Source organism: Lepidochelys olivacea (genome assembly GCF_965140295.1).
Source record: "Lepidochelys olivacea isolate rLepOli2 genome assembly, chromosome: 1".
Taxonomy (NCBI): Eukaryota; Metazoa; Chordata; order Testudines; family Cheloniidae; genus Lepidochelys; species Lepidochelys olivacea.
Window position 1 is genome coordinate 245,849,504 of NC_140411.1, and position 23,424 is coordinate 245,872,927.

The window sequence follows — 23,424 nt, forward strand, 5'->3', positions numbered from 1 at the left end:
CGCTGGACTCTCTCCAATTTATCCACATCCTTCTTGAAGTGTGGGGCCCAAAACTGGACACAGTACTCCAGATGAGGCCTCACCAATGTCGAATAGAGGGGAACGATCACGTCCCTCTATCTGCTCGCTATGCCCCTACTTATACATCCCAAAATGCCATTGGCCTTCTTGGCAACAAGGGCACATTGCTGACTCATATCCAGCTTCTCGTCCACTGTCACCCCTAGGTCCTTTTCCGCAGAACTGCTGCCTAGCCATTCGGTCCCTAGTCTGTAGCTGTGCATTGGGTTCTTCCGTCCTAAGTGCAGGACCCTGCACTTATCCTTATTGAACCTCATCAGATTCCTTTTGGCCCAATCTTCCAATTGGTCTAGGTCCTTCTGTATCCTATCCCTCCCCTCCAGCGTATCTACCACTCCTCCCAGTTTAGTATCATCCGCAAATTTGCTGAGAGTGCAATCCACACCATCCTCCAGATCATTTATGAAGATATTGAATAAAACCGGCCCCAGGACCGACCCTTGGGGCACTCCACTTGATACCGGCTGCCAACTAGACATGGAGCCATTGATCACTACCCGTTGAGCCCGACAATCTAGCCAGCTTTCTACCCACCTTATAGTGCATTCATCCAGCCCATACTTCCTTAACTTGCTGACAAGAATACTATGGGAGACCGTGTCAAAAGCTTTGCTAAAGTCAGGAAACAATACATCCACTGCTTTCCCTTCATCCACAGAACCAGTAATCTCATCATAAAAGGCGATTAGATTAGTCAGGCATGACCTTCCCTTGGTGAATCCATGCTGGCTGTTCCTGATCACTTTCCTCTCATGCAAGTGCTTCAGGATTGATTCTTTGAGGACCTGCTCCATGATTTTTCCAGGGACTGAGGTGAGGCTGACTGGCCTGTAGTTCCCAGGATCTTCCTTCTTCCCAATAGTTTGACAGGTTCTGCTAAGCTTTCTGCATGTAGGGAAATTAAAAGTATTCATCTTCAATGCACTCCAAAGTGATACAATTTAGCATACATACAAAGCACTTTACATATATTTCACTTATTTAGTACTAGCTACTGTCTTATAGTAGTTACACAAACACCGTATTCAATTATGTTTGTAGTTACAGAAATAAAGCAAAGTACACTTTTTATGCAACTGCTAGTGAGAACTGATTTTGTAGTCTTTTAGCATAATTTCATTCCTTATATGGAAATTGTCATTGCAACATTGCTTTTTCAGACAGTATTTTCCTCCTTCTCCTTTGGCCTAGGTCAAAGCATTATGGAACTCTGGTTCCATTATCATCAACACTGGTGTAACTCTCAGCGTGGCCAGGCCACTCTGATTCTGGACTAAGTGCTTTTGCAGCCCAGTGTGTAGCTGAGGTCCCTTCCCCTTGTTATTTGTTTTCTGCAGTCAATCAATAACGACAATAACAGGGGGTTTTGTTTTATTTGCAAATTTATGAATTTTCACCAAACCGACCCCTAGTGTTTGCTGGGCTTATTCCAATGGGGGAGGAGGGAAAGAGGGAGGGGAAAGAAAGAGAAATGCCCCCACCCCAATATTTTTATTTCACATTTTTGTTTTCAGTGATCAACTGGCCCAGTTGCATCAGCGGGGGGCCCCTCTTTGCTGAACAATTTCCAGTTCCTTGCAAAAGCCTCTTCACTGCTTGCAACCCAACCCGCTCCCCCGCCATAAACTTTGGCTCAGCAGCTCCCCCCCCCACCGCGGCTGCGGGACTCGGGGCGGCTGCAGGGCAGCCTTGGGGCCAGACGGCAGCCCCTCCCCACCTCGCTCGGCTTGGGGGAAGCAGCGCGCGGGTGCCTGGCGCTGGGCTCTGCTCGCAAGGTGCGGGTGAGGGCGGTTGGAATACGGAGGACGCTAGGACCGCGCGAGACACAGTTTTCCTGCCGCCGCCGGCTCCTCTGGGGCGAGCGCTCCTGGGGGCGGGTCCAGGCAGACGGGGCGGGGCCGGGCAGTTTGCGAGTCAGTTCGGGACCCGGTTGGAAGGCGGCGTCCGGGCAGCGCGCGAGCAGAGCCGAGGCAGCGCCTCGCGCTCCTGGGGGCGGGTCCAGGCGGACGGGGCGGGGCCGGGCAGTTTGCGAGTCAGTTCGGGACCCGGTTGGAAGGCGGCGTCCGGGCAGCGCGCGAGCAGAGCCGAGGCAGCGCCTCGCGCTCCTGGGGGCGGGTCCAGGCGGACGGGGCGGGGCGGGGCCGGGCAGTTTGCGGGTCAGTCCGGGACCCGGTTGGAAGGCGGCGTCCGGGCAGCGCGCGAGCAGAGCCGAGGCAGCGCCTCGCGCTCCTGGGGGCGGGTCCAGGCGGACGGGGCGGGGCCGGGCAGTTTGCGGGTCAGTCCGGGACCCGGTTGGAACGCGGCGCTCGGGCAGCGTCTCGCGCTTTCTGGGGACCAAGAACGGTTCCCGCGCCGCCCCCCCGCCTCCGGCCCAACAACTCCATTGGCCGCGCCTCCTTCCAGCTCCCGCCGGCGGCTGCGCTTCACGGGGACCGTCCGTCCCGCGCGCCCGCCTCTCCGAGCCCGCTACATGCTCAGGTACCTGCGCGGCCGGCTGGGGAGCGCGCGGGAGAGGTGGCGGCGGCGGCCGGGCTCCGGGGCACTTGGGCAAGAGGAACCTTCCCCCCCCCTCCCCCGCCCCCGCCCCGGCTCGCTGAACCGAGGGGGGGCGTATCAGCCTCGCTGCCCCGGTGGAGGGGGGGGGCGTCGCTGCTCCTCCGAGAGGGGAGGGAGCTGGGGGTCATCAGCCTCCGCCGCTGTCTGCGGCTCCAGGGGCCCCCCTAGTGGGGGGAAGGGTGAGCGGCCCCAGGGAGCCGGGGGCGGGGAGCTGCCTCCGCCCAACGCTTCGCAGCCGGGAGTGTTTGCCGCCGGCCTCGTGGCTTCCTGTGAGCCGCCGATCCGAACAGGGGTTGGTTCTCAGCGGCTGGGGTGGGGGCTTTGTCTCCGCTCCTCGGAAGGGAGCGGCGCCTCCCGGCTTTCCGTGTAGCCGGTGCCGAGGGAAAGAGCCTGGGGCCCAGGCGTGTCGCCAGGTTAATGCCTGCTCCAGCCCGTGTTGCGTTGCTGTTACTCAAACGGGCCCCCTGGGATCGCACAAAGGATATAAATTTCCCAGGGGTTAGCCGCCTGGGTGCGCGATGCTCCGCAGTTATTCATTACGGTCTTCAGGGGGTATGTGTAGGGAAACGCAGTGATCAATTGTAACTCAAAATACACACGCACAGTTTATTGTCCATGTATACTAAGGAAATAATGACACTTTGGTGTTCCTGTTATTCAAACCTGTTCGGAGTTTACACAGAACTTAATGCATATCTATTTGGATGGTACTAGTTCAGATAGTTTAAATGGAATGATTCAGTGGTTTTGTGCACAGCATTTAGATGTCAGTAGCCCACAGAGACATCTGCATTAGCTGCCTAGCACCCAGTTTATATTTGGCAAACAGCAACACAACTTGCATCTTGCTTTTGACCTATTCTGCATATAAAAAGAACAGGTTAGGACAACTGAACTACTAGTTGGATTCCACAATAAAGGTTAGCATGACTACAAAGTAATTCAATTCACTAACCGTTTTGTTTGATAATTTCACATACACAATTAAAAGTTTTCTATTTAGTGTGCATAGTATCTTTAGAATAGATGGTGTTGAGATATCCACTATTTCTAAAACTTGAGTTCCATGTTTTGTCTTGGAGATATCACTTTAGTTTTACTCTTCTAACACTCCTTCAACTGTTTATACACATTTGAACAGCTTCAACCAGAGAGACTAGAAAGACCTGCCATAGCCCAGGGCACTCACCTGGGAGGGGGCAGATCCTTCAGATTCCTGTTCTGGTCAGACTGTGCTCAGATACAAAGGTGGTGACCCTGACATAAGAACCATTATAGACTAGTGCAGATTAGAATTCTTTTGAACACAAAGGAAAATATAATTTCCAAAGATGTTTTCATGTTCAATTCAAGATGGTAACTTTGGCGATGTAAGTAAAAATCCCCCAGTCATCAGTTTTTGTGACATGCTGATCTCCATATATCCCTCAATACCATGGTGTGTCCATTCAGGACTTGCATTTATGATTCAGCCTAGAACCGTTAATGCACATTTAAGGTTATACTGTGAGGATATAAAACTCTGGCTTGGCTAGAAGGGACACCCAGAAGCTGAGTGGTGTGACTGAACTACCAAACCCATCTGTAGAGCTAAAGAAGAAGAGAACTTTCATCATAAGGGATATAAATTGTTAGCATCACAGATGTGATGAACTGGAATTCTCTGAAGTGCACTATTACCAGCAGGACAGTGGGGTGGGAATAGGTATTGTTTCATATTCTCTGTGTATATATAAAGCCTGCTGCAGTTTCCACGATATGCATCTGAGGAAGTGAGCTGTAGCTCACGAAAGCTTATGCTCTAATAAATTGGTTAGTCTCTAAGGTGCCACAAGTCCTCCTTTTCTTTTTCTGAAAACATAGTTAATGCTATTTCCAAGGCCAAAGCATGTAGCGGAAAAAGGAAATACAAGAACAGAATCACTAAAAATTGCTCCATAAACTCACTCTCATGCCAATGGAAGGTTCTCTCTACAAATAAACACTGAGGAGGCTTGGTCTGTGCTCAGAAAGCTATTGGAATGCTGAAGATTGTGAGTCTTAAGAACCAAGTTGTACAGCCCTCTCAACCTTTGTTTTTTTGACCATTGAGCTAATAACAGGCTTCCTTACTCTAGCTAGCCCCACAGGATGACTTTAAAAAAAATAACTTCACCATAGTAACTTATGACTACGCTTTGATTCTTGTAGGTGAGCCAGAGTCCCACCATGCCTTGTGTTTATAATTCTTTGTATTGAAGCTTAACTTTATCTGCCCTATTGTGTTATCAATAAGCTGAATTTTGCTTGACTATAGCATATTGTTAGTGATAGATTGTGTGTCCTCTGACCCAGTGACTATTAGGAAGTGTGTCCAGATGGCCAGAAACGGGCTACTTGTGATTGAGGAAAGGGGGTAGCTGTTTTCTGAAATTGATGAAGTAATGATCTTTTGAGAGATGCTTTTAGTTTATCAGGAAGCACTCTAACAGATGTTTTGTCATAATGATATGGCTACAGATATCTTTTATGGTTGAACAATACATTATTTTATCAAGAAGGATATTGATAAATTGAAGAGGGTTCAGAGAAGAGCACTCAGAATAATAAAAGAATTAGGAAGCATGCCTGATAGTGATAGACTCTAAGAACCTGGGTCAGGCCGATGGTTGATCTAGCCTAGTATCCTCTCTCTGTCAGTGGCCAGTACCAGAGCTTCAGGGAGAGTGTGCAGAACAGGGCAGTTGGAATGATCTTCCCCAGTTTTTCACCTCCTGGCTTCTGGCAGTCAGAGATCTAGGACCACCTCAAGGTTGGGGTTGTATCCCTAACTCTCTTGGCTAATAGCTGTTGATTCTTCTTAACCAAGAGAAAGTTATGCGGTGACTTGATTACAGTCTATATGAATCTACAGGGGGAACAAATGTTTAATAATGGGATCTTCAGTCTAGTAGAGGCAGATATAACACGATTCAATGGCTGGAAGTTGACGCTAGACAAATTAGACTTGAAATAAGGGGTAAATTTTTAATGGTGAGAGTAACTAATAATTGGAACATTTTACCAAGGGTTGTGGTGGATTCTCCATGACTCACAATTTTTAGATTAAGTTTGGATCTTCTTATTAAAAGATATAACCTAGGAATTGTTTTGAGGACGTTCTTGGCCTACGTTATACAGGAGGTCAGACTAGATGACCACAATGGTTTCTGCTGACCTTATCCCTGAAACAGGTGTCTTCAGCTTACCAATTATGTAAACCAGTGATAGTAAATATTAATCTTTTATGATTGCTTACATGTATTAAGATCACGATTCTTTGGCCAAAAATTCCAGAATTCTTGCTGTGTTGGCTGAAGTGTTGTGGTGGAAAATTAACCACGCGCTGTGTTTGGTTCAGAACAAGCATGAGGCCAGCTTTATTCAAGCATGTGCATACAGGGAGAGTCAGCCGGAGCTCTCTGGCGTAAACAATACAGAAATACAGGAGCTTATATTGCTGAAAACCACAGTTTGCCAAACCCACTTCCTTCAACAGCATTTTCCTTATTTGGCATATAGTGCAAGCTTCAACAGTAGCTTTGCCTTACTTGGAGTTTAGCAAAAAACAAGCTTTTTGTTGCATCCGATGAAGTGAGCTGTAGCTCACGAAAGCTTATGCTCAAATAAATTGGTTAGTCTCTATGGTGCCACAAGTACTCCTTTTCTTTAAGCTTTTCCTGTTATTGACAGGTGTTCCCTTTGTGGTTAACTTTTTTTCTAACTTTTAGCGGTTATGGTTACATTTCTTAAGCTGTGCTTTTGCTATTTGCCCCTCAGTGGAATTTTCCTCACTCTCTTCTTATGCTTTATATACACAGTTAGCTTGACCAAAGTTTTAGGCCTATTAGTTTAGGCCTACTAGATTTTTCCTTCACAGTGTGTCTAAAATAGTGCTTTATTTTAAATGGAGCTACTGTGAGACTAACATCTGTTATCATTAGTAGGACTGTACTGTAATATCCACTCACCTTATCCTGACCTTGCTGACATAGTCCAGAGGCGGAGAAAGGACTAGTTAACAAAAGTTGGTGGTTGTCATAAATGGGCAATGTAATTGACCAGATGGGCAGGGAACATTTATTATAACAGATGTATTCTATAATCAATGTAACAACAAGCCATTGAGTAATGACTTGATTAATATCCAAGTCATTAAGAGATAATTATGGCCACAGATGGTCTCAGTATACTCCTTGGGGAATTCTGCGCCATTGCACGTGCGCATAATTAATGAGCTGCACATATTTTTAATTTTTTGCACAGAAAAAGCTTCTGCTGAAAAGTTGCTGCAGTTCCATCTTTTGTCCACCAGAGGGTGATAGAACACAGCAGCTGCTGCCAGCCAGCTAGGGAAGAGAGAGAGCCTGCAGAGCCTTCTTCACAGCACCTGTAGGGCCAGGTCAAGAGGCAGGGGCTGTGGGGAGACGGACAGTGTGGGGCTGCTGGGGAGTCACAGGGGCTCATAAGGGCTAGTGGGGGAGGACAGACTGGGGCAGGGACTGAATGGGAATGGAGGCGCAGGAGCACATGGGCAGAGGGGCAGGGCCACATAAGGATGGGGGAGTGGGCTAAGTGGGGGCACAGAGACACATGGGGAAAGAGGAAGGGGGTGCAGGGCCACATGGGGATGGGGGGAGTGGGTGTCTTGAGTGGGGGTGGAAGGACACGTGCCTGACTGATTGGGAGAGGCTAGGGGTCAGCCAGGGTCTGCATGGGGGAAGCTCCCTAAAAGTGTGTGTCCCTCCCCCTCCCCCCCGAAACCTGTTCCAGATTTTTAATTTTTTGGTGCAGAATTCCCCCAGGAGTATAAGTAATGATTAAATAGTTACTGCTGTTATTAGCTTATTGATTAGGTAAGTTAAATAAGGTTAAAACATGAGAGAAAACTTCAGTAAGGCCATTCTGATATTGGAGAAATTCCTCAGACTCCATTTTGTGTCCCTAGCTTCCATTTGGAATAAGCAAAAGTCACTCTTCTGTTAGAAGTTGCATGTCACATACCATTGGATGCTGCGAGTCACATGGTCACTGAAAATAGGTCAAGGGCAGAAGGTAGGTTAAAGTAGTTTAAAAAAAAAAGAGAGGTCACCACAGGTCACAAGATATTTTCTGAACTTGACAATTGATTACTTGAACTTCAAACTAGGTAAACAGCATAAAATTGGCAGAAAGCCAGAATGCATTGGCAGAAAGCCAAGTGAGTGAAAGTTCAGCAGGTCATAACTTTGAAGTAAACAACTGTCAGTGACCATGTGCAGTAAGGAACTGATAGCTGACAGGACAGTATAAAAGTAGACACTCAGGAGCAGCAAGAGCAGTAGGGAGAAGATTGGGATGGAGAGGACAGGAGCTCCCAGAGGAGTTGAAGCGATTGGGATGGAGCAGAGTCAAGCTGATAGCTTCCTGAAGCTGACGGCAACCAAGTGGCTGCAGCAGAAATCAACGGATAGTAAGCTTGCTTGTGATAATTATAGTGTAGCGTAGTATAGCATAAAATATTATAGTGTGTGTGTAGGTTAATAAAGATGTATATGTGTCAGCGATCTGTAACAGACTGGCCATCTGTTAAAGAGCACACTCACTTAAAATCATTTGAACTGTATACGTTACTGCGGTTTAAAATGCTTTTTAGCTTAGAATAAGGGGTTTGTATTTTATTTAGGTTTTTAGGTTATTACTGTATTAGAAATTATTAGTTGCATTAATAAAAAGGTGCCTTGTTTTGGAAGGAATATTGCCTATCATTTATTGGAAGGCTGTATCTCTGTCCTTCAAGTATTTCCTTAACTAACCTGGAAACCTGTACTTTAGGAAGGACAGATTAAGGGAGCAATAGGTAGGCTATTCTAGGGGCTCCCAAAACCTGTTTTTGGGTAACAATCCCTGGGGGAAAAAAGGTTTTAAATTTTTTTTTAAATTCTAAACTAGTATGTATAGGAGAGGCTGTGGAATGTCTATCATTGGAGATTTTTAAGAGCAGGTTAGACAAACATCTGTCAGGGATGGTCTAAATCAGTGGTGGGCAACCTGCGGCACATGCCCCGCAGGTAGCCCGTCAGGGTAATCCGCTGGCAGGCTGCCAGGCAGTTTGTTTACATTTGCATGGCACTGTACACTTTGTATTCTGTGTTGTAATTGAAATCGATATATTTGAAAATGTAGAAAACATTCAGAAATATTTAAATAAATGGTATTCTGTTGTTTAACAGTGCGATTAATCGTGATTAATTTTTTTAATTGCTTGACAGTCCTAGTTTAAATACATGTGTATAGCTACGGTGTACCCTCCTAGATATAAAAAAAAAAATGTACCAAATCTAGTGTAAAGATTCTATGTAGTTGTAAGTCATCATGTTTTAATAGTTATATCAACCAGTGAGAATGTACCTGTAGAAAATAACTGAAATACAAATGGAAAAGATGATTAAAATTAATTTCAGTTGAGGCATTTAAATATTGCTTTGATTTAATCAATCCACCCTGCAAAATAAGGAATTAAAGAAGTGGTGCTTATAGTGATGTATAGGACATCATTACCTACAGCTACAACTGTAAGCAGGTTTGCTTAATAACAAGGTCACTAAGGCAACATTGCCCTCATGTTAAGCAAACTAGGCTAAAGCCAGCATTGCTTGTCTAAGTGTCATTTCTATATGTCCAAACTTATGCATTAGAAATGACCCTTAAAATTATTCTCAATACAGCTTACATGATTGATAAGCTTCAGGGATTTTTAACACAGTCATTATTATTAAGTGCAACTGTAATAGAAAGCAATTTTTTGTAAGTTAAAACATTTGTCAGTGGGTGATTACTTCATAAATAAAATCTCTTAACCATCACTGAACATAGTTTGATCGTAACTCCATATCAGTCACATGCTTTGTTCATTAAGTCACTCATTTGTAGTAACAGACATCCTATGTTACTTTGCTAAGGGTCCCTTTTTGGGCATCTGGATTAAATTAGCAAGATTAAGGTAAAGAGTATATAGAGTACGCACTATAGAGTACGCACATTCCTAACGACTAGTCGCACACTAGCTCAGTCTAAAACAAAGTGCTGCACGATAAGGATTCTGTTCTTTGACCAAAGAATCATGACAGTTTAGTGTACACTTTGCACATTGGCTTTGGCGCTGTTCCTCAGTGGAATACTGTGCCCCTGTGTGGTGTCATTCACCTCACAGTAAATTGGTCGACATTGAATTTGAACTTGACCATGTGCATCATCACAGGCATCCTGCGCCCCACTCCTATTCATGGCTACCAGTTCTGAGCAACATAGTTCCTCCACATGTTCATCATGGAGAGTCTACAGGTGGACTGGTGGAAAAGCTATGTGCCAGTCCTGATCTCCCATTGTATATGGACATCTTCAGTCACCCCAAAGCACAATTTATGTTGAGGCATCCACTGTAGTCTCAACTGCCAGATTGGAAGCTGTCAGCAGCTACCCCATGGCACAATGAGTGGTTAGCTAAAGATGTTTGAAATATTTTTGCTTGTCAGTGATCCAACCATTTGACAATTGGGATTTGACCTTCCATGTCAGCTTTGGACTCTGTTGAGCAGGTTCCAAACTGGCCAAGGAATACGCGCAGCCAGCCTCTACGCTTGGGTCTGCACGATGGCCCACGTTGTCAATGTCGCTGCCGTCAGTCAATAGCTCATGTTGTCAACGAATGTCCACTAACTAGACTTCATGGGAGGCTTAGGGCCCTTCATTCTGCTGATGAAACTGCTGTTGGGTGGCTTGGCAAGCACTGCAAATGCTAGAAGAAGTGTACAAAAGAATAATAAAATTAATATTTACTAGTAAAGCTCAAGTGATGTTGATGCTTGAGCTACTAATGCAGAGAGGATGCAACAACTCAAGTTTGGACAACTCTTCAACTGTTAATCCAGTCAATATATGCTGCTAACCAAATCACTCTGTGTAGCTCCAGTGTTTTGAAGTGTGGTTGCTCACACTTGAGCTAGGCTAACTCGGAATGCACTAACTCAAACTAACTGTTGCAGTGAAGACAAGCCCTTAAACTGTAAGCTCTTTGGAATAGGGACTGTCTTGTTGTGATGTTTGTACAGCGCTGGAAACAGAGGGGTTCTGGTCCATGACTAGGGCTTCTAGGTGCTATGATCATACAAATAATAATTAGTAATGTTTTGTTGAACAAAGATTATATTATAACTTAAGTATTTAGCTGAACCTGTTAATCCATCCTGTTCATGCATTGTATCTGTATATTCGTTATTGAAGTGGACCTGACATGGATACTGTACCTACAATGTTTTTTTAATCAGTTGTGACAGAATTTTTATAGCCTGGCCAACTCAGCAATTCAAATCTCAGTTCAGTACTTTTGGTGTCTTTAGAGAAAAGCTCTTTACAGAATCCAAAGCATATTGCATATCAAATATGGTTAAACAGAAAAGGGGAAAAACAAAACAGTGACTGAGATCAGAACAGTCTCTAATTCATCTGTTCACTAGGTTTATAGAAGAAATTTGTATTTTTCTTCGAGTGCTGTCCCTGTGGGTGCTTCACTTCAAGTGTCAGTGCATCCCGGCACTGCTGATTGGAGATTTTCAGTAGCAGTGCCTTGTTGGGTTGCGTGTGCGCAGTAGCTGTCTTGCGGTGCTGTTGGCGATTCAACCAGTGCTCGCCCAACCCCCTCAGTTTCTTCTCAACCATCCTCTGCTGCAGACAGAGCTCCAATGGCAGTGTCACAAAATCATCTAGGAAAGAGTTAGAAATACTTAAGTTTAATCCTCAATAGTTAGTTCATTGTTCATCTAGATTTCTGTTTTTAATCAGTTAAATTCCCCTTTTAAAAAAAACAGCCCCTCCCTAAGGGAGTTACCCCTCTGTTTCTTTTAGTTCCCCAATTGAAGTTGGATTCTGAAAATGTCAGACTCTCCTGGGTTTAAAAGATGTGCTTCTTGTAAGGATGTGATGTCTGTTTCCGATGGACACTCACAGTGCGTCCACTGCTTAGGGGAGGAGCACATTCCCCAGAAATGATCCCATTGTAGCAATCTTAAAGCCAGAATGAGGAGGGACAGGGATCTCTTAGTCAAAATTATTCTTATGGATAAATCCCTCATACCCCTGTTTGCTTCAGGAACAACCCCATCAGGGGATTCTCCAGGTGCCTCCTCCCTGGACAGATCGAGTACTCTCTCCTCCAGAAAGTTGAAGAACAGGGAGACATCTCCTGCTCATGGAGAACCATTGAAGAGAAAACAGTCTCCACCAAGATCGCTAACTGCAGTGCCGACGACCAGCAGGGTGAACGTGTTTGATGCTCCGAGTGCCTCCGGCACCATCCGTACCGGGATCTCTGCTGACAGAGATAAGGATTGCGGGCATAAGTCAACCTCTGAAGAAGGACATGGTGCTGACAGCGCCTCAGCTAGCTATGCCACCTCCAGCGGTGCTGCACACTACGGAGCCGAGACCTGACTGCACTAAGTTGGCACTGGTCAAGGCCATGCACAAGCGGACAGGATCGATCTCCCAGGCTTCTATACATAAGAGCATGGCACTGTGCTCCCTCAGCCGATATCAGAATTTCATCCACATGGGGATCACCAATACTCAGAACCAACAGTTCTCCGTTGCCAATGGCACCAGTACAACCGGACTCACCAAATGCCTCCAGATTCTCCAGTGACGAGGAAACTGATGTTGATGAGGCAGACTTCTACTCTGGACATTACTCTTCCTCAGGTAGGGAACGTCTACACAGGAACATGCCCCCATGGCTGGCTGACCTGTGAAAGTGCCCACCCCCCCATGCCATTCCAAATGCAATGGGCACAGTGGGAGCCATGGGCAGTCTACTGAGCACAGAGATGCATGAGGATTCTGTAGAGGAATTGGATGATTCTAATAACCAAGAACAATCACCAACTCACAACTCATTTTCATCTCTGGATTAGGCAGTCATGCCGCCACCCCCCCACCCACCATTGCAGATGACTCAAAACAATTCAAGAGTTACTCAAAATGGGTGGCGCAAAGCCAGAACATCCAGCTGGAAGAGGTGACTGAAAACCAACATCAGCTCCTCAAAATCCTACACTTAGCATCCTCAACTAAGATTGCGCTACCTATTAATAGCACACTGATGGGAACAGAATTATTGTAGCAAACACCAGCAACCATATCTCCGACATGCAAAAGGATGGATAGAAATTATGTGCCCAGCAAGGTTATGGACTTCCTATTTTCACACTCTCAGCCAAACTCCTTGATGGTGGAGGCGGCGAACCAATGAGGGAAACAATCCCATTATAAAGCCACTCCACATGACAAAGACTTGAAGAGATTTGATTTGTTTGGTCGAAAAATCTACTTATCGGCAGCACTTCAGTTTCGTATGGCCAACTACAGAGCAGTACTAGCGAAATACGACCATGATAATTACCAAAAACTCAACAAATTTGTGGCAGACATCCCAGAAGAAAGAAGGGAGCAATTGCAGTCCACCATAACTGACGGTCAACTTGTGTCAAGGACAGCTTTACAAGCGTCCCTTTACGTCGTTGACATAGCTGTTTGCACAACAGCTACAGCAGTAGTCATGAGGAGGGCCTCCTGGCTACAATCCTCTGGAATTCCAAAGGACCTCCAAACTAAAGTTGAGGATCTCTCCTTTGACAGGGAAAAACTATTCTCGGCAAAAACAGATGAAGTCCTACACTCAATGAAGGACTGTTGAACAAGACTCCGAACCTTGGGCATCTATACCCCACCCCCACAACAGATGTAGGAGATAGCAACCTCACCAGTGCAACAGAGACACAACCGGAGAGCGACAACAGAGGTCTTTTGATAACCAAAGGCACAGACCATAGAGACGTCGCCCTATCCAATCCCAGGCTGCGATGTCCCAAGCACCTTCAAACGATGCAATTTTGAAGCGTTGTTCGAGGGTCTGACGGACTTCCCCTGACCACCAGCGTCAATAGAACCAGTAACCCAAGTTTTTGGTTATTGACTCCGACCGTTCTACGATATGTGGGCCACTATCACCATGGACCATTGGGTTTTGGAGATCATTCAAATGGGTTATGCCATCCCTTTTACCTACCCCCGTTCCCTGTCCCTCTTCAGGGACCCTTCTCAGAAGCATCTTTTGAGAGAAGAGGTAGATCACCTTCTACAATTAGGGGCCATAGAACAAGTTCTAACACAACACAGAGGGAAAGAGTTTTACTCCCACTATTTCCTGACTCAGAAGAAAAACAGAGGTTGGAGACCCATACTAGATCTCAGAAAACTCAACAAATTTGTCCGCAACCACAGATTCAAATCAGTCACAGTTAACTCAATCATCCCAGCGCTGGAAAAGGGAGACTGGTTCTCAGCCCTTGACCTACAACGATACTTACTTTCACATTACTATCTATCCTGCTCACAGATGATTCCTACGATTCACAGTGGGACAAGATCACTTCCAATACAGAGTACTGCCATTTGGACTGTCAGTGACTCCATGAGTCTTTACCAAAACCCTAGTAGTGGTAGCTGCTCATCTGCGCAGACAGGGAATACTGATTTTCCCATACTTAGACAATTGCCTACTAAAAGATCCTACCAGGACGGAACCCTTACACACCGCTCGACAAATAATCTCTCTCTTTCACACGTTAGGGCTACCAATGCCCCAATTCACAGCGCTGACCTCCTTCATATTGGTGATGTCAGACAGCGTGTGGGTGTCTGCATGCAACTGCCTACAACTCCTGGGCTCTATGGCGGCCACCACTTTTGTTGTAAAACACGCCAGACTACACGTCTGCTGCTTTTAAGGATAGCTGAACTCGGTGTATATTCCATGAAAGCACAGCCTACACAAAAGACTCATGCTGACCCCAGAGGTCCTACATTCACTATGATGGTAGAGAAACCAATAAACGTTTGCTCAGGCATCCCGTTTCAACAGGATCTGCCATCCATACAAATCACAACAGATGTCTCACCTATTGGATGGGGAGTCTACATAAACCAACGTACAACCCAAGGCAAGTGGTCCCCCACGGAAACACTCTTACACATTAACCTGCTCGACTTCTGCGTGGTCCGCAATGCGTGCCTACATTTCCTCCCTATCATACGAGGCAAGATGATAAAGATCCTGACGGACAATGTCATGTGTATGTTCTATATAAACTAGGGATGCCACGTGATTAAAAAAATTAATCGCATGATTAATCTCGCTGTTAAACAATAGAATACATTTAAATATTTCTAGATGTTTTTTACATTTTTAAATATATTGATTTCAATTACAACACAATACAAAGTGTAGAGTGCTCACTTTATATTTACTTTTCATTACAAGTGTTTGCACTGTAAAAAGACAAAAAATAATATTTTTCAACTCTCCTAATACAAGTTCTGTAATGCAATGTCTTTATCATGATAGTTGAACTTACAAATATACAATTATGTACAAAAATACTTCATTCAAAAATAAAAGAATGTAAAATTTGAGTTTGCAAGTCCACTCAGTCCTACTTCTTGTTCAGCCAATCGCTCAGACAAACAAGTTTGTTTACATTTCCAGGAGATAATGCTGCCTGCTTCTTGTTTATAATGTCACCTGAAAGTGAGAACAGGTGTTCTCATGGCACTGTTGTAGCCGGCGTCGCAAGATATTTACGTGCTAGATGCGCATGCTTCAGCCACCATTCCAGGGAAATGCGTCCATGTTGATGATGGGTTCTGCTCAATACCATCCAAAGCAGTGTGGATCGACACATGTTCATTTTCATTATCTGAGTCAGATGTCACCAGCAGAAGGTTGATTTTCTTTTTTGGTGGTTCCGGTACTGTAGTTTCCACAATGGAGTGTTGCTCTTTTAAGACTTCTGAAAGCATGCTCCCTCTCTCGTCCCTCTCAGATTTTGGAAGACACTTCAGATTCTTAAATCTTGGGTTGATTGCTGTAGCTATCTTTAGAAATCTCATATTGGTACCTTCTCTACATTTTGTCAAATTTGGTGTGAAAGTGTTCTTAAAACAAACATGCTGGGTCATCATTGGAGATTGCTAGAATGTGGGTAAAACAGAGCAGAGGACATACACTTCTCCCCCAATGAGTTCAGTCAGAAATGTAATTAACGCATTTTTTTAACGAGCATCAGCATGGAATCATGTCCTCTGGAATGGTGGCCGAATCATGAAGGGGCATAAAAATACGCCCCTCTGGCCGACACCCTGAGAGCGAAGGGCTACGTGGTGCAGATGGATGCCCTGATCGTCGAAGCCCTGGGCACTTGGGACCCCTGCAACAAGCGTGTGCTGGGGACCTGTGGGATTGGTTGATGCTACGCATAGCTCATGCGGCGCCTCATGGTCTCAGACACCATCCGATGGTCCAGGGACATCTACATCGAACACATCACCGGCCACTGACAGTACCAGGTGGTGTGAGCTGGTACGACAGCGTGCATCAGCTATTGGAGAGGGACTGACAGACTTTTTCCAGTGGACCATATGAACTGGAACCATAAACTCACTGAACATTAAATCCCACCAAATGAGGGTAGATCCATCTCCATCATCGTATCCACTCATTATACTCCACACCTGAACATAGCCATTACATGGACAACATACCCCCATATCTCAATGTCTGTACTTTGACCGGTTAAACTTTTACCCCCAATTGGGGAGATTGCAGATTATGTATTTCTTACGGCACCCGTTCCTAAACCGAATTTCGCACCACTTGATAATCTTTACCTTATTTTCTGATAACCAGAAACTTCTATGCTTGAACTCTGTACCGTTTTCTTTTTACTTCAACATTATCTTAATAAAATTATTATATCTGGCACGTAAATACCTTGCAATGCCGACTACAAAAGAGCCATGCAAATGCCTGTTTTCACTTTCTGGTGACATTGCAAATAAGCAGAGGGCAGCATTATCTCCTGTAAATGTAAACAAAAGTGTTTGTCTTAGCGATTGGTTGAACAAGATGTAGGACTGAGTGAACTTGTAGCCTCTAAAGTTTTACATTGTTTTGTTTTTGAGTGCAGGTATGTAACAAAAAATCTATATTTGTAAGTTGTACTTTTAGGACAAAGAGATTGCACTGCAGTACTTGTATGAGGTGAAAAATACTACTTCTTCTGTTTATCATTTTTAAAATGCAAATATTTGTAATCAAAATATACACTTTGATTTCAGTTACGCAGAATACAAGATATATGAAAATGTATTAAAACATCCAAAATATTTAATACATTTCAGTTGGTAGTCTCTTGCTTAACAGTGCAATTAAGAAACAAGAAATGCCCAAAGTCCTGCTCACAAGCAGGACTAAGAGCACGATCCCTGGGGAAGCTTTCCTCATCAAATGGAATGCTCCTTTCCTATACGCATTCCCACCAATACCTCTGATCTCCAGAGTTATACACAAAATACAAATGGACAAAGCCAAAATAATATTCATAGTACCCGCATGGCCCTGACATGCTTGGTGATCTGCAAACCATTTACTCTCCCTCGTCTATGGAATCTTCTCTCTCAGGACGATGGTCAAGTCCTCCACCCGGACCCAGAGAGACTTCACCTGAAGGCATGGCTCTGCCCTGACAAACTAATTTGCTCAGAACAGGTAAAACAAGCGTTGTTAAAAAGCAAGAAACACAGCACACACACTATCTACCTCCAGAAATGGAAAAGATTCTTCCTATGGTGCCAAAACAAACAAATACCTGCAAACCAGGCACCACTTACGCTTAGCATGGATTATTTATTATCCCCGAAAAACTCGGGGCTCGCTACGCGCTCTCTTAGAGTTCACCTTGTGGCCACCCCAGCATTCCATCAACGAGTAGACGGGATGTTGGTATGTGCCCACCCGATTATTAAGCGTTTCCTAATGGGCATACAGAATACATACCCAGACATCCGAGAACCCATGCCTGCAGTGGACCTAAATCTGGTTCTCAGAAGTCTTAACCAGAGCTCCCTTTTGAACCCTGAGCCACGTGCTCATTACTTCACTTATCTATGAAAGTGGCATTCCTGGTCGCCATTACATAGGCACAAAGAATTACTGAAATAGGGGCTCTCATGGCTCACTCACCATATACAATATTCTTCAACCCTTAGAACACATCTTAAGTTTATGCCCTAAATATTCTCTTCATTCCATCTCAACCAACGAATCCATTTACCTACATTCCACCCAAAACTACACACTAATGTTCAAGAGGCAATCCTGCACACATTGGATGTGCACTGTGCCATAGCTTTTTTCCTAGACAGAAGGAAGCCCTTCCATAAATCTCCTAGACTCTGTGTCAAACACAGAACAATCAAAGGGCTCTGCCATATCGACACCAAGATTATCCAAATGGACATCCAGCTGTATCCATACATGTTGTTCACTACACAACAGTGGAGCCGCTCTGGGCATCAGAGCCCACTCGGCAAGAGCTTTAGCTACCTCCATAGCATTTGTCTACAATGTTCCCATTCTGGGCATCTGCAGGACAGGCACCTGGGCCTCTGAAGACACATTTGCGAACCACTGTGCAATCGCTTTCGGTTCAAGCTTGGACACACGTCTAGGTCTCACTATACTAGCCTCAGCTACGAACTCCACTCCAAAGTCCCTTCCATCCTCATGAGGGCACTGCTCTACATTCACTTGAAGTGGAGCATCTACAGGGGCAGCACTCGAAGAAGAGAAGGTTACTCACCTTGTGCAGTAACTGAGGTTCTTAGAGACATGTGTCCCTGTGCGTGCTCAACTACTCACCTTCCTCACCTCTACTTCAGAGTTTGCAGTAAGGACTCTACAGTAGAGAAGGAACTGAGGGGATTGGGACGCATGAGCCCTGGTTGAATCGCGAATGGCACAACCAGACAGCTGCTGTGCACGCACATCCCAACTTGGCACTGCTACCGAAAATCTCTGATCAGCAGTGCTAGGACGCATTGAACCTCAAGTGGAGCACTCGCAGGGGGACACGTCTCAGAGATCTTCAGTTATTGCATGAGGTGAGTAACATTCTCTTTGCCACTTTGTTGGGGCCAAGATGCTACTTATGTGTAAGCTGGCTAGTTTCGGCCTAGTCTTTGTTTGGCATGCGTGTTGCCTCACTGACTTGTCCTTATGTAAGCTTGCTTGATGCTTGCAGCTGTGGCGTAGGACCAAGGTGATGTTTTGACCATAGAACGTATCCAAGTTGGAGGATATTTTATAGATAAGAGGAAGTTATCAGTACAATGGATGTACAGAATGTATTGCCAAAGGGCTATTATGCAAAAAACAGGAAGTCCTTACTAAGTCACTGTAGGTAGATGGCCTGGTCAGCATGCATGATCAGTGGAAATGAATTAGAAAAGCGATACATTATGAAAATACAGTAGAACCTCAGAGTTACGAGCACCAGAGTTATGAACTGACTGGTCAACCACACATCTCATTTGGAACTGGAAATATGCAATCAGGCAACAGCAGAGACAGTAAAAACAAGTACAGAACTGTGCTAAATATAAACTACTAAAAAAAAAGAAAGTTTAAAAAATTGACATGGTAAGGAGAATGTTTCTGTGCTTGTTTCATTTAAATTAAGATGGTTAAAAGCTGCATTTTTCTTCTGTGTAGTAAAATTTAAAAGCTGTTGTGACATTATTGACTTGAACTGGGACCATATAGAACATTGTTGCAACCATGGTGCTGTAGTAGCACCAAATCTTGTATAAAGGGGGTCAAATAAGGTGTCTTAGATGAGGTTATGGTTTGTTGGTTATGATTATGCTATCTGTTTGTATGTATCAAATTTGTATTTAAAGATATAAGTATTGGCTCTATATTGTCTGTATTTCAAACTTATGCCATGCTTTTGGGTGACACCCCAGACAAGTTGGTGTTGTCTCTGCCTGGCTTGCTTGATGGCCCCATTAAGGACCATCCACTATACAACTGACCCATTGAGAAAAGGCAGACACACTTTGTGACTCAGCAAGGTATGCAGGGACATGCCTATGGACAGAACTCTGAGATTTTTTCCATGCCATGTGATGGAATGCTTGTCTTTGGAACAAAGCAAGAAAGACCACATGGCGAAAGAATATAAAAAGCTGCTGCAGCTCCTCCATCTTGTCTTCAGTCCTACTTCATATCTCTGGAGGGACTTTGCTACAAACGGAAGCTCTAAACAAAGGAATGATGACCCATCCCAGCTGTTGATGTACTCTAGAGACTTGATCTGAACCTGCAGTTTATTCCATCACTGCTGCAAGCCTGAACCAAGAACTTTACCATTACTGTATGTAATTGATTCCATTTAACCGATTCTAGCTCTCATCTATATCTTTTTCCTTTTATGAATAAACCTTTAGATTTTAGATTCTAAAGGATTGGTAAGATCTGATTTGTATATTGACCTTGCATCTGATCATAGAATATCAGGATTGGAAGGGACCTCAGGAGGTCATCTAGTCCAACCCCCTGCTCAAAGCAGCACCGATCCCCAATTTTTGCCCCATACCCCTAAATGGCCCCCTCAAGGATTGAACTCACAACCCTGGGTTTAGCAGGCCAAAGCTCAAACCACTGCGTCTGGGGCTTGGCCTTTGGGATCGAGAGAACCTTTTTTCTTTTACTGGGGTATTGGTTTTCATAACCATTCATCCCCATAAAGAGTGGCACTGGCGGAGATACTGGGAAACTGGAGTGTCTAAGGGAATTGCTTATGTGACTTGTGGTTAGCCAGTGGGGTGAGACCAAAGTCTTCTCTGTTTGGTTTGCCTTGGTATGCATAGTAACCCCAGCCTTGGGCTGTAACTGTCCTGCTTTAAGCAATTTGTCCTGAATTGGCACTCTGTTGGGTCCCACCAGAACCAGCTTCGTTACAGTGGCGTACTCGTGCAAGGATCCACAGAACTAGGTCAATTAAACTTTGGGTCAGAACTCCACGCTATCCAAATTTGAATTTTGGTATTGAGAGTTTGGTTGGTTAAAAAGCAGTTGCAATGGGGAGCGAAGAGCATATGAGGGCCTTGGCAAAAAAGCCCTGGAAGATTTGTGTTCAGAAAAGGGGATAAGCTTTAGAAAGAAGGCTACAAATCAAGAACTGAGAAATCTGTTAATGGCCAGTGATCAGAAGGCAGGAGCACAGCCCTTACCTGATGCTACAGAAGCTGCAAAAGCAATTGGAATGCAAAAGGCAGCAGGTAAACTGCAACTCGAGCATGAACAAAGACTGGCAGAAATTAGATTCCAGGAACTAGAAGCTTAGGCAAAAGTGGAAATACTTCAGCTCCAAGTCAAAAAAGCAATGGAAGAACAGCAGAAATTGTATCCTCTTGAAAGTCCAGTATATAACAATGTTGGTGTGTTGTATAACTCTGAGCAGTTGTCTGGGTATAACCAAATGTACCCCAACACTGCCACCTTTTATGTAAATGCTGTTATTGTGAGTTCAGTAGAGGGTGGCTCCATAAATTGTGCCAATGCTATGTCTGGGAATGGTAATGAAAAATTCATAGAGAGTGTAACAGTCAGTGGTAAAAGCTGTTTAGGGCAAATTATGGCTTCTAACATCATTCTTGTTAAAGCAGATCTAGTCAAAGAGGAAGATTACTTACCAAATCAGACAGTGAAAGTTGTTGTTCTCTGTGAGTTTACTGTAAGTGTTCCTTTAGCTAGAATCCACCTTGAACGGAATGGTACTAAGCATGAAGTTATAGCTGGTGTAAGGAAGTTATTGCCTAAGGGTCTTTTGATTGGGGAAAATATTCAAGCTTTGTTCAGTCCATGTAGCCAGTCACAGGAAAGAAATTATCTTAAATCTGTGTCTGTTATGGGCAATGATTTGCCTGGGGAGGGTTTCTCCAAATGTTTGAGGAAAAGAGCAGTTTGTCTGTGAATGAAGTTTCTGAATGTCTGTCTAATGTCTCAGAAGTGAATCTGGAATTAGATCAAGCACAGAAAGAACTCATTGGTCAGGACAATGTTTCTCAGGAGCAGATTAAAGTGGATGGTCAGGTTAAAACCCTAAATGAGAAAGGAAAGGGTAGATTTTTGATGGATAATGGATTGTTGGCTAGTATAGCTTGTAAAAGTGAACCTGAAAACGGTAATTGTGATTTGCTGGAAGTAGTGAGAAGAGCAGCAGTTTATCTGTGGGGAGTGGCAATGTGCCTGATAAGGAAAGTTTGGATAGGCCTAGGGAGCCTTGTGAGCTGATGGCCTTGTCTAGTCAGCAGTTTGGGAAGGCGAGGATAGTGGAAGATGAGTGTCCCCCCTGTACCTTACCTGTTGCCTGTGTGGAGAATTGTGACAGCGAAGGAAATGTACCTGTGTCTGTCAGTGGTATTGACTTGCCTATGGAGGGAGCTACCCAGGTCTCCAACCAGTTGTCTATGAACAGCCCTGTGTGCTGGGACAAGGGAAATGAGATTCCAAGCTGTGTGTCTGGTAAAGGAGAATGTGTCTCTGGCTCTTCTTTGTCTGTGGAGCAGACAGAAGGTGCCTTTCAGCCTGTGATGGTTGAGAATTGTGCAGTTGTCTCAGAGTTGGTTCTGGATTCAACTAAAGCCCAGGAAGGGAATGGTACTAAGTTTGTGTCTGCAAGGGAGAGTGGCACTGTAACTAGGTTGCATCCAGTTAGTGTCCTAGCAAAATCCCAGAGACCAGACAATTCTGGTGCTTGTGTTTTACCTGTTGCTAATGTGTTGTTGGGAAAGAGTATAGGAATTCGGTCTAATCAGGGCGATATCCTAGCCAGGGCACAAGGAGAGCATAAAGGTGATTTGATTGTGATGTGGAAACTTGTAGCAAGAAGGGAAAGATTCATGAACTTGTGGGTGGCAAAGGGAAGGAGAATGCTTCTAAACTTTTATCTAGGAAGTTTATACGTTTGCCCAAAAGGGGATTGTGTAGGAATCCACCTGATGGGCCAGAGGTAATTCTGGATGTAAGTGAGACCCAGAAAGAGTCTGTTGGTGCTCAGAAAAGTGTTCCTTTAGAGCAAGCTGTAGGTGAAGAGGGTAAAGGCAAAATTTCTGTGAGGGGTGAATTGTCGCTTAAAGAAGTTCCTGGGGAAAGGAATCCTCATGGTAGTCTTTGCAAGCAGTTTGCTGTAGCTGAAGGGTGTGAAAGTGAGTTAATCAAGGAAGTTTCAGTTCCAAACAGCCAGAAATTATCTGTGGTGAATGGATCCACTGACTTTCCTTTTGAAAGATCCAGTGTGAATAGCTTTGAGAAGGTCTCAGATGGAGTAAAGGTTGTTAAGGAATTTAAACAGCCCTATGACCAAGTGGCTGTTTGTGGCTAGTTTGTTGGGAAGACAGTGGTGTTGGGACAGGATTGTCTGCATGCTAATTCTTTAAGTGAGCAGTCTGTGCTTCAGGGTCTGCAGTTGGTGAACACACCTAGCCAGCAAAGGAATTCCTGTGAGCAGGAAATTTCAGTTTTCAACCTTCTAAGAAAAAGGTGTGGGGGGAAAGAACCCCATCCTGTTGAAGGGAAGAATGAGTGTCCAGTCTTGAAATTGGTAGCAGCTAGGAATATAAAAGCTAGTGTCTGTGGTAATGCAAATTACCTGTCTGGCTTGGAGAGGAAAGACTTGCTAATAGGTGTTAACATAGAGAGCACACCCAATCAGCCAGTGAATTCTATTAAGCAAGAGAGATCAAGATTTAATCCTACAGAACAAAAAGGAAAACAAATCTTATTTTTTCAAAGGGAAGCCACAGGGTGACCCTAAAAGGTCCAAACCCCAA

General features: G+C 44.6%; 1 protein-coding gene across 1 annotated transcript in view; it reads left to right on the forward strand.

The window, feature by feature from the left end:
- The first annotated feature begins 2,254 nt into the window (after nt 1-2,254).
- RESF1 (retroelement silencing factor 1) overlaps nt 2,255-23,424 on the forward strand; it is a 54,833-nt gene continuing 33,663 nt past the window's right edge. The window contains 1 exon segment of the mRNA XM_084623542.1: nt 2,255-2,559. The gene's annotated coding sequence lies outside the window, so the exon portion shown is untranslated.